Here is a 15,634-nt window from a genome sequence, read left to right on the forward strand (position 1 = left end):
TCAGTACTGAAAATAGGCAGATAATTGAAACCTCTGTTATTCATACCTGATGTTTTTAAAAATCAAGGATCTCTGAATTAGCTCTGTGGAACAAGGAAACATATCTTCCATATACAAATATGGCAGTGATTTTTATACAAGCAGTGTTTCGATCTAACAGGGCATAAAACATTGTTTAAATATCATCTTACAATGTTCCTGGGCAGTAATGTGTAACAGAAAGAACTGTGAAGCCCAGTGTTGTCATTTAAATGCTCCCCAGGTGTATTCCCTCAGTGAGGTTCCATTACTTCTCTGAATTTCAGTTTCTTCGTCTGTAAAAAGGGGACAGCACATGTGCTTATCACACTTTCTGGTTGTGAGGATGTAATGAAATAACGTCTATAAAGTACCTTGGGTGGCATCTAATACAGACTTAATAAAGGAGGGTCCAGCGGTAGGTACAGGTTACATGATGCCTCATTTCCCTCCAGGATCCCAAAAAGTACTAAGTGCTGTGACAAGCTCAAGCGTGGGTGCCCTGGCCTGGCCTCTTCCCCCGCTCCCTCCCATGCCTGTGTGTGCCCTGAGGATACCCAATGCATGCTAACCACCAAACTCACCGATGACTCAGAGCTTGGAAGGAAGCCACAGCAGGCTGGAGAGCAAAGGCACAGCTTATGTTTCAAAGATTAACTTGTTACTTTTTTTCTTATGGTGGGCACCTTTCAGCATTGAGAAGAAACCTTGGAGACCTTTCTTTAGGAGACGCAGCTTAGAAGACAGGACCAGGCACAGGGCATGTTCAGTGTCAAAAAGCTGCTCCCCTGTAGTGCGCCGGGGCTGGGACAATACCGCCTCCAGGCAGCTGGACAGGACCGTGGCTGTCTCCCCAAAAGAGACTCCGGACTGATCTGTGTTCCCAGTGCTTTTCCCACCTGCTGAGAACTAATCCCTTATCTCTCTGCTGGCCCCGAGGAACCCCAAACACCCCAGGCTTCCGAAAGGCTTTATCTCGTCTTTCCAGGAATTTGGCTCAGCCCCTCTGCTCTCTCCGAGGTGCCACTGAGCAGCTGCTGCCCAGCGCCCAGGCAGGCTAGTCCCGGTCTCGTTTCCATGTTTCCAGCCTGCCTGGTGAGAGAGCCAGAGCTGCTGATTCTTCTCCCTCTCGCTCCCTGGGCTTCTGTCTCACAATTAGAAAAACCAAACCGTTTGCGTTTGCGGAGCAAGGCAAAAATCCCACTTTACTAACAGCTGCTCCCAGCCAGGGGCAGGAGGCGAGGGGAGAGGGAATTCCTACTTTTGCAATAAATTGTATGCAAATAAGTTCTTTTCCTGGCAGAGAGCAGGGAGTGAGTGCGTCTTTCATGAGCTAACCCTGTTCCGCTGGGAGGGCTGTTCCTTTAATTCACCAACTGAAAAAGTGGGAAAGGATGTCTGGAGGCGAGGCGTCCCATTACAGAGGAAGGAGCTGGCTATATAAGCCAGCCAAAGCTGGCCGCACTGGCCACTGCCTGCCTACTGTCACAAGCTCTCCCGCGCGCGCAGACACACACCCCCGCCTGTCCACACAAAGACAGCAGGCTCGGGGTGACACTGGGGCAGCGCACCGGGAGCCCCGCTGCTCACATCCAGGTACTTATTCCATGGAGCTGGTTCACTCAAGGATCTAGGTCTTTTCTAACTCCAAAAAGGTAAGTCTGTTTCATCCCATTTCCAAAGATGTGAGACACTGTTTGCATTTCCGGGACCAAATAGGTTGTGGCGTCCTAATTCTGAAACTTTTGCTTTATCTTGGCTGCTGGCAAAGTGGGGTATTTGCTATGATCGGATGCACCTTGACTTGTTTTCCACTTGCCCCCTTCCAGTCTCGTAGATTTCTGTCTGCTTGTTTTAGTTCTATGAATAGTTCCACGTGCAAGGAACTTTTTAGGAAGTTTTTATCTCTGTCCTTCTTCTGAGGGAAAGTAAGAATTTACTCTTAACTCCCTACCTGGCTGATTCACCTGTGAATATTTTTGTTTGAGGGTTAAGGAAGTAGAGTTTGAAAGTGGAGTTTGCTCATGGCCTTACTTTGGGGTGGGTTGGGGGAGACTGATAGACGATGGTAGAAGAACAATACAATTTTACATCTCAACAGCCTTTACCTTACAGTTTACAAAGAGCTGTGTATCCATCCTTGTGTTCCACAATAGCCACCTTGTAGTCAGACATGGAAAGGGATGAGGGCTGGGGGACAGAACAGAGAAGGTAACTCCTAGGGCCAGGTGGAAAAGTGCAGACTAGGAGACGGGAGTGGTGGACACTGGCTTCTGTTCTGAAGGGCCGGGGGACTCCCCAGGGATGCCTCCTGAGTCATTGATCCCTGGGCTGGGTACCTGGGCATGTTTGGGGTGCTAGAGCCAGCAGTACCCCGTATTTTTCTAGAATCACCTCTCCTTCCTCATCTCTCATCGCAGAAAGCCCTGAGAAACAATTGCCTCTAGGGATGGGAAGCACACCTCCCCTGGCCGACGGTGGAAGGAACGCAGGGGTTTCTTGTTCCCAGCCGTGCTGTAAGGGGATTAGGAACTTGGGTTTTGAGGCCAGGGATCCATTTAGTGTCCCCACCCCCACCACACATATGACCCTGATGAAAATATGTGACCTCTTCGAGCCTCAGTTTTCACTTCTCTAAAATGGGGACAATAACTTCTGTTGTCATTATGAGAACACGAAATATAAAGAGATTGGAAGAGCGAGGGCTCAAGAACTGGAAGTCTGGGTAGTCGCTGTCATTGCCCCAAACCGCTACCACTTTGGAAGTTAAAAGAGGCACTTAGCCAATCTTGGATTGTTTCTTCTGTGTTCCTCACCCCCCATACCCCCGCTCCCTGTCTTTTTATCTCACCAGGTCTGAGGGCATCTCACTATCTGGTAGGTCAGATTCTTGGCTGTATTTTACAAGCTGGAGGTTATGTCAGCACAGGTTGCGAGAAAAGGGAGAAGCCTGGGTTGGATGTAAATGTTTGAGTTTGGGCATTTGCAGATTCTGAAGCTGTCGGCTATAAAGTACCACGCTGCCGGGGGACTCTTTGGAAATGCGTTCCGTCCAGAGGGAGAGCTGGACAGGGAGCCCCATGTGAAGAATGAACGCCTCTTTTTCATGTTTTTGTGGACCCTTTCCCCCTTTTTTATGGAGTTTTCCCATATATGCTTTAGAAATAAAACCTGCTGCCCACCCCAGCCAGCTTCCTGCCTCGTCCTGCAGTGTGGCAAGGCCAACTCAGGAGTGGGGAGAGCTTTGTTCGGGGCTGTTGAAAGCTGTGAAATGTTTGCTAGCCTTGTGTGCACCCAGCCCTTGGAAGGAGATGGAAGTGAGTGTGCTCTGAACCTGTGCATTGCAGGGAGGTGATGGCATTTGGGGAAAGAAAGTGAATATGAATATTCTCTGATTTGCTCAAACCATGTGAATTGGATAAGGATTGAGAGGGGGGTTGCCAAACTCTACAGTTGTTAAAGATTATTTTTTTCTATGCTTTGCAAAACCTAGCTTCCTTATCTCGTCTCCCAGTAACTGCCTCCCCCGCCCAAAGTGACCAACTTTCCTGCCGGCAGCTTTGTCACCCATATGAAGAGGATGACCATCTATAGCTCATAGGGTGCTTGTGACCCTCAAGTGAGATAACATGTATATCAAACTTCGCACAGAACCTGGCACGTAGTAGGAGCTCAATAAATGGAGATTTCCCTTGGTTTTCCTGCTTATCAATTTACTAGGACTTATCCAAGATTAATGTTCTAAGACAGTGGTTTTCAAAGTTACTTTTAGCAGTGGAAATATTCATTAAATGAAATGGAAATGAATTGGCAATACCCTAATATATGAAAGGTAAATGTGGGCCCGATTTGATTGAAGCAGGGGCTGGAGGGTTCTAAAACTCACCCCACAGCTCTCAGTCTCTGGGACATTTCCCCAGAATCCTGAACACACAAAACACAGTTAAAAATCATGAAGCCAGGTGGTGTGCGTTCAGGCTGCAATTCTGCACTTTGACAAGGATTTGTGCCCCCTCCATGTCCAGTGGAAGACCGAGCAATTTCCCAAGTAGTACGGTAGACAGACATATACGTGGGGAGTTTAAAATGCTTAGCAAAGGATGATTCTTTTAATTAATTGTAATGATAGCAATAGACAAGTCATACGGAGAACCCACGCTCTAAATCTCTGTATACCTCATCTTACTGAATAGCCACAGGTCTCTGAGAAAGGGACCGTACCTATCTGACAAAGGCTGAAAAGCAGAGAGAATGAGTAACAGAACTCAGAGGGATGGGGCCGGTTTTCAGACCCAGGTCCCCGTGACCCCCACATCAGGGCCCATTCCGCCGTGCTCCTGAATGCTGCCGCTTCGTGAACTGCCTTTAGAAGGAAGAAAACGTTCTTTCTCACTAAATCCGCCCCTCCAGCCAGACTGTGGCCACCCCTAAATGCAGCGGTAGCCTGATCGTATAACCAGAATGGAATTTGGAAAGGGAATTCAAGCTGTCGGAATGAAAAACATATCCCCCTTAATCTTACCCTTTCTAATGCTCACAATGGTCTATGAACACCTATTCTCTCCTTCCCCCTGGATTTCTACAAATAGCCATGTTTTCTTATAGGAAAAAATATCCAGCTGGCTTAATATATAAGTCATGCTGTAGTCACGGCAGTTTGAAATGCAGGGAGTAGGGAACAAACATTTAGCTGATTCAATACACGACCCCTCTGTGATGATAATACACACACACACACACACACACACACACACACACACACACACACACACTCAAAATAGTTAACGTGGAAGGTTAACTACATATCACATATGTGATAGGATGGTTTGCCTATGGTTTCTCATCAAATTCTCACTCTCACACTGCAAGTTATAAATTACTAGCCCCATTTTATGGCCAGAGAAATCAAGGCCCAAGGAGGTGAAATGATGCGTCTGAGGATTTCCATAAGAGGGAAGCAGAGTTGGCTTTGAACCCAAACTTGTGGACCAAAACCTTACTCTTCTTTCCCTTATGCTGCATCGTCTCCTGATGTCAAGCTGGGACCTCTATGGGACCTTGAACGATATCTTTCGGTGGCTGGCCGAGATGGCAGAGAAGCCCTCAGCTGGCATTGGTGTCTATTGATTTTGCAGAATAGCCCTGCGTATATCACTTTTCATGGTGCTCAGAAAAGGTCAGCTCATGGTGGCAAAATTCTCTGCCTGGAAACAGAAACGTTCAAATTTCAAGCCCCGAGAGAGAGAAGAATGACACTAGAGGCAGCAGTCAGGTCATTACTGCTGAGTTTCATGCCACCCTTGGCCGAGCTTGACACGTGGGAGCTCTGACTGGGAAAGCAGGGCTGTACCTGTGCCTGCACCCTCTCTGAGAGCCAGGTGAATGGAGCATCTGGTTTTAAAAGAGCTGATTGGGAGATAAATTGAAATCAGTGTGCCCAGCCTCAGTGCAGTGAATCCCAGGATGGCCAGGAAATGGTTGTAAGCTCTGAGCCACAAGTCCCCCTGGGCTATGGTTCAATCACTTCTCACTTTAACATCACAGGGAATCCCCTTGAATTTAATCCCAGGCTAGTACGAACACCTTCAACATGTGGGAAACATTAGATGAAGCCTCCTTTCCAAGAAGGAAACCCCTCCAAACTCCTGCAAACTATAGGCAATAATTCCATCCGAGACAAAGAGCGGTGGCCTTCCCTACCATAAGGGGTTCTACACACCCTATGACCTTCTCAGTAGAGGAGAAAAGCTTATGCGCCTACCTGATTCTAACCCTGGTGACCAGACTACTTTTTTCAGTTATGCCCTGAAGCCTTGTTCTGTTTCCTCCTCTGTTGTCTCATTTTTCCCGCCCCTCCTTAACTTTAGCAACAACCTAAGTTCAATACTTCATCACTCCCTCTGACCCTCCATCACGGAAAAAAATTCAAATGCCCACATTGAAAGCAGATTGTGAATGGAAAATCCCTTCCATGTGTATTTTTAGTCTATTTGTGAGTGAAAATGCAAAAAAATCATTTCATGCCAAGTTGTCTCAGATTTTTTTTTTAAATATCCTGAAATTCACAGGCCCTTAATTATGCAGCCATGGTAACTCAAATAGCTTTGGTTGGTCCTTGAACTTCCCCTATGTCAACAGCCAGAGATATTTCATAAACTCTGAAAGTAGACAGCTTGTTTCAGAATTAACCACTGACCAACTCTTACCCTGGAGGAGGTGAGTTGGCTGCTACTGAATTCTACATGAACGTGTCTAAAACGTTTTTCAGGGAGGGGCTGATGGCAATAACTAATATTTACTGAGTACTCTACAGGCATTATGCCATTTAATCAGCAACAATTGCTTCCAGCAAGTGTAACTGCCCCCCGAATTCAAACCTAGGGGACCTAGGGCTGGAAAAGTTTAAGTAGCTTCCCCAAGGCCGCTCAGAGGGTGATTGCCGGAGCCAGAACTCAAACCCACTTCCAAGTCCTGAGCAAGTGGTTATAACCGTCACACTCCACACTGAAATTCTGTTCGTTTCTGACAACAGATGGGGCTGGACAGAGCAGAGCCCAGAAAGAGTCAGAGGCGTGTCTTTCAGACCCTAGTGTTATCTCCAGCAGGTGGCCACTGCAGCTCTCTCCAACTTGCTCCTTCAGGGCCCACTTCCTGCAGAAACTGTAATTAAATAAGTAGTGTATGATTTCAAGTGTACTATGTTTCCCCTACTGGGCTGGAAGCTGCAGGAGGGTGAAGCCCTCCTGCCAGCCTGAGACGTGAAGCATGGACGCACACATAAGCAAGTGCTTGCCCTGCAGACGGGCATACACACCCCTCTGACAGTTCCTGCAGAGGCTCTGTGCTTCCCCCCACTGACCTCGGCACATCATAACTGCGCTGACGATGTACTCCCCTGCCCCACCTGACTGTACGCCATTGAGGCCAAGATATCAGTGAGGCAGGAACCCTGTGTGCTGGAGCTCATTCTCCCCAGAGGTTAGCTACCTGCTGGCAGGTATCAGGTCCTCAGAAAGGTATTGTTGAAGAAACTCTGCTGTCCTAACGGAAATGAACAATAGCGCAACACCACTTGGCTTCTGAACTGTGTCCTATGGTGAATGAAGCATTTTCACGTGCCAGGTTTTTTTTTTTTTTTTTTTCTTTTTTTTTTGTGGTACGCGGGCCTCTCACTGTTGTGGCCTCTCCCGTTGCGGAGCACAGGCTCCGGACGCGCAGGCTCAGCGGCCATGGCTCACGGGCCCAGCCGCTCCGCGGCATGTGGGATCCTCCCGGACCGGGGCACGAACCCGTGTCCCCTGCATCGGCAGGCGGACTCTCAACCACTGCGCCACCAGGGAAGCCCCCCAGATAGTTTTAATAAAGCAAGATTCTAATGAATTTATAAATGTATAAAATAACTTTTCTGTGCATCACTCTCAGATTTTCCCAGCAACCAAATATTATTTCACAGTTAAGTAAACTGAGGCCACAAAAGGTTGTCACTTGCACAGAGCAGAAAGTGGTGGCATTGGGATTCCTCTCCAGGCACTCCCAAAACTGCCTAACTCCCAGAACTGTACTTCTTCCGCTGTGTCATTGGGTATTCAGGTATTATTCCCATTTTCCAGATGAGAAAAGAGGTTAGAGGTAGCAGGCTACTTGCCAGAGGAAGAGTCACATTTTTAAAGGGTGGTTCAGTAGAAAGGGTGATGATTAATACAAATACGAGAATTGCCAGTGATAGACATTAGGCAAGGGGATACTTTGGAGAGCTTAAATTTAACCACCCAGGGATGTGTTCCGGGTAAAATATTTGGTAGGTAGAAAAAAAGATGGCAGACTGAATATTGAGTGCAAGTCAGTATATTTTGGTTGAAAGCTCTATGCCTACGGATGCCACCCAGGGAAAGCCTGGCTAATAGCAGTGCCCTGGGGAACTCTGCTAGGCACTTCATGCAATATGCACACGCGTAACCTCACTGCAGAAGCGACACACCACAGCCAGCGCAACAGAACCTAGAGCAGCACGGAGCTCCCTGCCAGCCGGAGACCCTCAGGAACACTGCACCCAGGGTAGGCACCCAGATACAAAACAACAACAACAACAGCAACAACAATAATAAAGCCCATGAGTACAACCAGACTAGGAAGCCATGACTTTCCACCTAGGGAAGAGACGTCCAGTAGAGGCAAATACCTAAGCAGCTCCCCCTGCTGAGGAGGTGGCTCATGGTGGGCAGAGACACCTTTAGTGCTGCCCCCAAGCAAGGGGCCTGCTCTCCGAGGCACTTATGCCCTGGGTCCTGGGATGGTCACACAGAGGTAGCTCTATGCGGAGATGTCACAGAAGAATGCTCCAATTTATAGGTAGGGTGTTTAAAAAAAATTCCCTTCAACCCATAGAATGTTGAAACTGAAAGGGCTCATTGGTAACCTCCAAGCCAGGGGCTTGGAGACTAGACTTAAAAGCCTCTTCCGAGATATTAGGGGGCTGCCGTGGAGAGATGGGGAGGCCAAGCACTCAACCTCATTTCAACTAAAGCCCCTCCTCTTTTATCTGTTTCATGCACTGAGCCTCCTCGTGAAATATCATATGATGAAACAGTTCTGCGGCCAAAAAAAATAAAAAATAAAAAGTTTTGGAAACCGCTGGCCTAGTTTATCTTCCCTCGTTTTAAAAATGGTGAAACGGAGACACAGAGAAGGGAAAAAAAAGTCCTTCTAAGATCTCATGCCATTTGGCAACAGGGTCAGCACTGAGTCCTAGGTCTACTCTTGTGCTCTTAGAAGATGGGGTCAGTGTAAAAAATATCAGCGTTAATACATTCTTTAGAAAGGAAAAATTAGCAGATTTTTATTCTCTGAACAGCTTTAGCACACATGAACTGAGCCAAGGAGTCCTCTGTATTAGCGATCTATCGTTGCACAACAAATTCCCACAAAACTTGGATCATTTAGAACAACACACATTAATTACCCTACAGTTTCTGTAGGTCAGGATTCCAAGCACAGCTTAGATGGATGTCCTGCTTCACGTTCTCTCATGAGGCTACAGTCACAGAGTTGGCCAGGATTGGGGTCTCATCTGAAGGCTCAACAGGGGAATGATTAGCTTCCAAGCTCACTTGTGTGGTTGTTGGCTGGATTCAATTCCTTGCTGGCTGTTGGCCTGAGGCCACCCTCAGTTTATTGCCACATGGGCCTCTCCAACATAGCCATTTGCTTCATCAAAACCAGAGAGAGAGAGAGAGAGAGAGCTTGCAAACAAGACAGATATCACAATCTTGAGTAGCCTGATGGCGGACGTGACATCCCATTACCTTAGCCATATTCTATTGGGAAGAAGCAAGCCTCTGAGCCATCCCACACTCAAGGAGAAGGAATTACACAAAGATGTGACCATCAGGAGGTAGGATCGGTGGCGCCAATCTTAGAATTTGCCTGCTATTGCCTCCAGCACTCCACTGTCACGGATTCTGACAACTTCTTATCAATCAGTTCATCCAACCCAACTGCACTCGTATTGATTAGCAGTTGGTACTTATGGCAACCACTAGGGTGGACTGTGTCTTATTTAAGCTTCCTATCCATTTATGAGGTGGAGCCAGGTATCTTGCATTAGATGTCATAGTTCACTGGGGAGCCATGATTCCTCTTGAATATAACCCCAGAGTAGGATCTTCCAAGGCAATGACTTCAAATGTATTTTATTCAAGGGTAAGACAATTCAAAGGGACCAAACCTGAAACTCACCCATTGTTCCCCCCTCCACAACCTATTCCTCTCTTAGCAGATATTATAATGAAGACGATGCTCTAGGATTAATTCCCTCTCCTTTTCCAACTTTTGGTTACTACCTCATCATACACCAAACCTGCGGACTCTACTGCCTTGACAAGTAAAACAGTTCACTGCCTCTCACCCTCCCTATCATCAGGCTAGTTCAGGCTGTGGCATCTCACAGATGGATCACTGCAACAGTTTCCCCACTACTCCCCATCCACCAGCCTTCCCTTCCAATCTGTCCCTCAATGTTGGGTTGTAGAAATCAACATTCCTAGGCATAAAGTTTTCCAAATGGTTCTCTTTTGGCCATAGGAAGAATTCAAATTCCCAGCCTGGCACTCAGTTTTCTCCATGATCTGGCCCTGGTCTCCAAACAGACCTTGTAACTTCAGCTCTCACTCATGCTTTCCACACCAACCATTTCATGCTTTTTATGCCCTTCCAAACGCCATTCCTTTCTTCCTAGAATGTCTTTCCCTGTGGATCCACCTCCTGCAGCAGAGTAGATGGCCCTTCATGTCACCCCTTCCCACCCCGTGTGTCTCTCTCTCATCACTTCATCATTCTAGAATTGCCTGTCTGCTCACAGGTCAACTCCTCCTGCCAATAAAGATTTAAAAAGGAGAATTTGTATCTAGTTTACCTAAAATCAAGTACAACTGGAATCAAACCCATTGTCTTCAACCACGGGCAGGAGTCCTTGCTGTGTCCCAGATTTGGACTTACCCTTCCTCATCAGAGTTTGTTCAGAAAGCCCAGAACTTGACATTGTTTTCATGCTTAGCCCTCTAGGCTCTCAGCTGTGCAGAGTGCTGTCATAACGCGTGACGGGGAAAGGCAGCCCAGCCCTGAGACAGGAAACCATCTCAGGATGCAGACTTCAAGGAATGCCCTTACTTTCAGAGGTGGCCCCTAGGATCAAAGTTTGAACTGCCTGGAATTTTGAAAAACCAGTACCAAGGACAGAGGAGGCCCGTCTGGGGAATTTGAGGCTGAGTCACATGAGACAGCGGAAAATCTGGCAGTTATAACACAGATCTGTCTACAACTAGTGGGAGGAAGGAGAGGGTAAAGGAGGGATGAAGATAAGGGGTTCTCTACCTTAGGGCACGGAGAGATTCACGGCCCAGGAAAAGGATTGCGTAATGGCTAAGAGTGTGGCTCTGCCATCAGAAAGCTCTGGGCTTGAGAGCTTGCTGTTTGCTCCAAGCCTCATTTTCTTCATCTGTATTAAAGGCAAAATAGTAACACCTACTCCATAAGGCTGTCGGGATGATTAAATAACATAGTGCAAGTGCATTGCTTCGCACAGAAATGCACTCCATATCAGTGTTCTATTGTTATTGCTGCTGTTGTTATCTGTTGTTGAAGTAGTTCTTGGCAATAAGACTCCACTAGAGAAGCAGTTCCCAAAAGTGTGTCCTGTGGAACAGCCTTCCCATGAGATGCACCTAAAAAAGTGTTCGGTGGCTAAAAGAGTGGAGAACACTTGATACTGTCCTGTTCTTGGAGATTCATAGCTCATATGCTCACTCAATATGTAATTCTAAGGGCTAGAGATACAATGGAAAACAAGGCATGCAAGGCCCTTTTATTCATGGATCTTAACGGTGAAAGAGGTAGACAACAAAAAAGGAATCAAACTTAGAATACAATCTCCGGTAGATACTTGCTAAGAAGAAATCTAAAACGAGGTAAGGGATCGGTCAATGGCTGGTGGTGAGGGGGGTGCTCTTTTAATTAGGATGAGACATGGAGATGACCTTTGAGCAGAGATCTGAATGAAATGAGGAAATGAGCTCGGTAGGGAGCGGTGGGGAGTTAGGATTTTATTCCGAGTGTGATTAGAAGCCAATGGGAGATTTGACGTAGAAGAGTGCGTGATGTGAGAAATCCTACAGCAGTTAGTGTTCAGCTTTGTTTAATCCAGTAGCCTCAAATTTATTTGAACACATACACCCTTGTCCACAGAACATCTACCTAAGAACGTCTTGGAACATAGTCTGGTAAATTCTGCACTGGAGCACAAGGCTTCATAGATTTTAAAAGGACTGTAAATTTGCTCTCTAGATCTATGGTAAAAAGCCAGGCAAACCATTTGAGCTGAAACGGGCGTGCCCAGAGTGGGAAAACCTAGCTCCAGAGGTAGAGACAAGGAGAGCGTCACCCTAATTAGCAGCTCTTTTTGGCTAAGATGATCAGTGAGCACAGCCAGTCTTCAGCAGACTCTGGAACTCCATATCGGGCCAAATAAAACTTGCCAACATCTGCCTAGAATCTAATAAGCATTTGAAAACAATACACCTTGGCTAAAGCATGCTCCAAGGGGGGAGTGTATGAAACTTGAGGTCCAGCCAGAGGCTCTGGGAGAAAGACAGAGGTCAAATATTTCTGCACTTACACGTGGACAGCCACCATGTGTAAGTGCAGCTCTGGGAAGTGGAAGCTGAAGGAGTCTGCTCTCTGTATCAAGAAGTGCTCGTTTTAGTTTTCACCTTATATGAACTGCGGGAAGTTGCTTGATGAGTCACCCCAGCGTAGTAGTTTAGAGCACACATTTTAGAGTCACAAATCAGGGTCCAAAAGCTGCCTTTGCCTCTTACGTCAGTCGCAGAACCTCCCTGAGTCTAGATTTAACTTCCAGATGGGCATAATGATACCTGTTGTCATGACAAATGACAAGATAAATGAAAACATGTATAAAAAAGCATCTGGCATAAGGCTTGGCACTAAATAGGTATGCAGTAGGCTTTCAACAAAATGTTACTTTCCTTCCTGTCCATTTCAATCTGTATTTGCTTTTATAATAAGGTCATCATTTATTAACTAACTGCTATATTCCAGCAAGTGTCAGCAAACCATGGGGTGGCAGCCTATTTTTGTAAATAAAGTTTTATTGGAACACATCCATGCTCATTCATTTATGTCATGTTTAGGGCTACTTTATCTACTATTGTAGAATTGAATGGTTGTGACAGACCATCTGGCTGCAAAGCCAAACGTATTTACTGTCTGGTCACTTAAGAAAAAGTTTACTGACTCCTACAAGTCAGTGTGTTAAATTTATGTATGTAATTTCCAATCATCACAACCTAGCAAGTTGTATATTATTATACTTATATGTATGAAGAGATTGAAGCAGAAATAAAGGTTCATCTAGTAAGTCTTCCTCCAAAAACATGAAGCCAAACTCTATACCTAAAAGAAGCTTAGAAAAATGATAGAAAAGTTACTCATTTGTATGATTCAGCCTCGATTTGCTCCTGACTACCTCTGACTTTTATCACTCTCGGGCTAAATTTCTTGACTTTCCTGTCATATGCTGAACTATATGATCCTGTCTAGAAGGGATTCCCTCCCCCACCCCTGCTTCCTTATTTATTTGTTTGTTTGCTCACGTAAGTCCATTCTTTCAAAAATGAAAGTTGTAATTTCTAGACCCTCTAAAATGCTCTCATGTCTTAACTAACTTCTTGGAAGCCATACATTTATATTTAGCATGAGGCCCAATTTTCCATAAAGGAGAGATTTTTAAGCTCCTCTGTCTGCTACTTCTCACTTTATCTCCCTCTCACTTACTCACTTTCTTTCTCTCCAGGCCAGACTCATGGAGAATAGGCTGTTTCCAGGGGCTTCATAGATTTGCCTGACACATAGATATTGTAGCACATGTGGCTCCGTGCCCTCCCTTCAAGTTCAAAACTGTACCTAAAACGGTTACGTGCACCCCAACGTCACCTTCCCAAGTGGTCCCATTTTAGGAATCCAATAACTCTCTTTATGTCAATGATGGTGGATGTCCTGCCGATGTTTATTGCATAAATATTAATTTTTTAAACTGAACAATGAATCTTGTTTCAAAAGATAACTTGGTATAGCAGGAAAAGCAAAGGGTTTGGAATTAGACTGGGTTCTTAATTCTGAGTCAAATGATCACTGACTAGGCAACTAATTTAACCGTCCCAAGCCTTCAGTTCTCTTAACAGTAAAATAAAAACAGTGCTTCCTAACTCATAAGGTTGGTGTCAGAGTTAAATGGCATCCCTAAAGTTCCAGGCACAGGATACATGTTCAACCATTTGCCTCACTCTTACTTTAAATTGCTAGAGAGGCTCCATCCTGAACTTCACCCTTATCACAGACCAGTCATAGCTGGGTATACCATTACTCTCATCTAACATATAAGGAAATGAAAGAGGAAAGGGTCTAGGATTTCTTCCAAATCTGTACTTTCCCCATTGTGCGCCATCAAACCTAATCCTGTGACATACTTCAAACACAAGTAAGTTTGGGAAACACTATAAACTCTCCCTTTCTTGGAGATTTCGGATAAACACAAACATATTAAAGACCCTAGAAAATCCTGAAGTAATGAAAGCTGGGTAATTTGTTTGGTATAAATAACATCTGGTTCAAAATATTATTTTCCAAATATGTTGAATTAGTAATCTCTTCCCCTTGCATTAATACAACATGTTGTAACTTACACCCTAGGAAAGGCTGCTTAAAGTTACCCAGCTAGGGCTTCCCTGGTGGTGCAGTGGTTGAGAGACCGCCTGCCAATTCAGGGGACGCGGGTTCGTGCCCCGGTCCGGGAAGATCCCACGTGCCGCAGAGCAGCTGGGCCCGTCAGCCATGGCCGCTGAGCCTGTGCGTCCGGAGCCTGTGCTCCGCAACGGGAGAGGCCACAACAGTGAAAGGCCCGTGTACCGCCAAAAAAAAAAAAAAGTTACCCAGCTAAACTAAGCCCAAGGCAAGGGTTGAAAATAATCTCTAGTTTTCAGGCTCATGCGCAGCTTCTCCTGTTCTCTCTGTAAGTCATAAAGGTCTTTCATTGCCGGTAGTCATTCCGGACCCTGATCACTGAGTCCTTCTGAAATTCGGCCTTTTAACTCAGTCATGCAAACGACTCCTTAACATCATTAAAGGATGGCAGCAAAGACGATGGTTAGGCATGGGGCGTCCGATTCCTGAGTCAGTCCCCCCCCCCCGAATTAAATTCCTGCTCCTCCTTTTCAGCTCTGTGACCTTGAGCTGTGCGAGCCTCCGTTTTCTCATTTGTAAACGGAGGGGACAAAGGTAGTTACCTCAGAGGTCTTGAAGAAGATTCAATAAGATAATCCACGTAAGATACGTAAAGCAGCTCCCGGCGCAGATGTGTTCAATCAATGTTAGCTATTATCGTAGCATTTAAATCGCCCCTTTTTGAGAAAGAAAAAGTAGACATTGAAAGTACGTTTGCCTTGCCTGGGGTCACACACATTAATTACTGGAGTAGTCTTAGCTTTCCCTGAGAGTCTAGTTTCCTGCTTCCAGTCTTAGAGGCATATTTTCATTTCAGAAGTCAACTTTCATCAAAATGTGTCAAACTTTATTGAAGTTGATTCATACAGGCTTTTATAACCGTCAGTGACTCCATCTGGCTCCCTCAGACCCAGGCATCGGTCAAGCCGCATTCCATCCATTTAAATATCAGCACATTGGGTTGGAAAAGATTGCCAAAGCTATCTAGTCTTGCTGTACCAAACATCTGGCACACATACCAACACTTCTGTACCCAGAGCAGACATTGCGAATCCATCACAACACCTTTTGCCTTGAGTCCAAACACGGCCACAGAATCTCTCAAAGCAGCTCCAGGGCTTCCCTGGTGGCGCAGAGGCTGAGAGTCCGCCTGCCGATGCAGGGAACGCGGGTTCGTGCCCCAGTCCGGGAGGATCCCACATGCCGCGGAGCGGCTGGGCCCGTGAGCCATGGCCGCTGAGTCTGCGCGTCCGGAGCCTGTGCTCCGCAACGGGAGAGGCCACAACAGTGAGAGGCCCACGTACCACAAAAAAAAAAAAAAAAA

The 15,634-nt window shown here is 46.1% G+C and overlaps 1 protein-coding gene across 13 annotated transcripts in view; it reads left to right on the forward strand.

Annotated features, from left to right (window-relative positions):
- Positions 1-1,482: 1,482 nt before the first annotated feature.
- TNC (tenascin C) overlaps positions 1,483-15,634 on the forward strand; it is a 93,782-nt gene continuing 79,630 nt past the window's right edge. For 8 of the 13 annotated variants that reach the window (XM_027105073.1, XM_027105079.1, XM_027105076.1 and 5 more), the window contains exon 1: positions 1,484-1,673. The gene's annotated coding sequence lies outside the window, so the exon portion shown is untranslated. Of the gene's footprint in view, positions 1,674-15,634 lie in introns of all 13 variants that reach the window. The other 5 variants (XM_027105072.1, XM_027105074.1, XM_027105075.1 and 2 more) reach the window with 3 other exon arrangements.

The sequence above is a fragment of the Aethalodelphis obliquidens genome, unplaced genomic scaffold (genome assembly GCF_003676395.1).
Source record: "Aethalodelphis obliquidens isolate GAN/ISIS:26980383/991018 unplaced genomic scaffold, ASM367639v1 scaffold7, whole genome shotgun sequence".
NCBI lineage: Eukaryota > Metazoa > Chordata > Mammalia > Artiodactyla > Delphinidae > Aethalodelphis > Aethalodelphis obliquidens.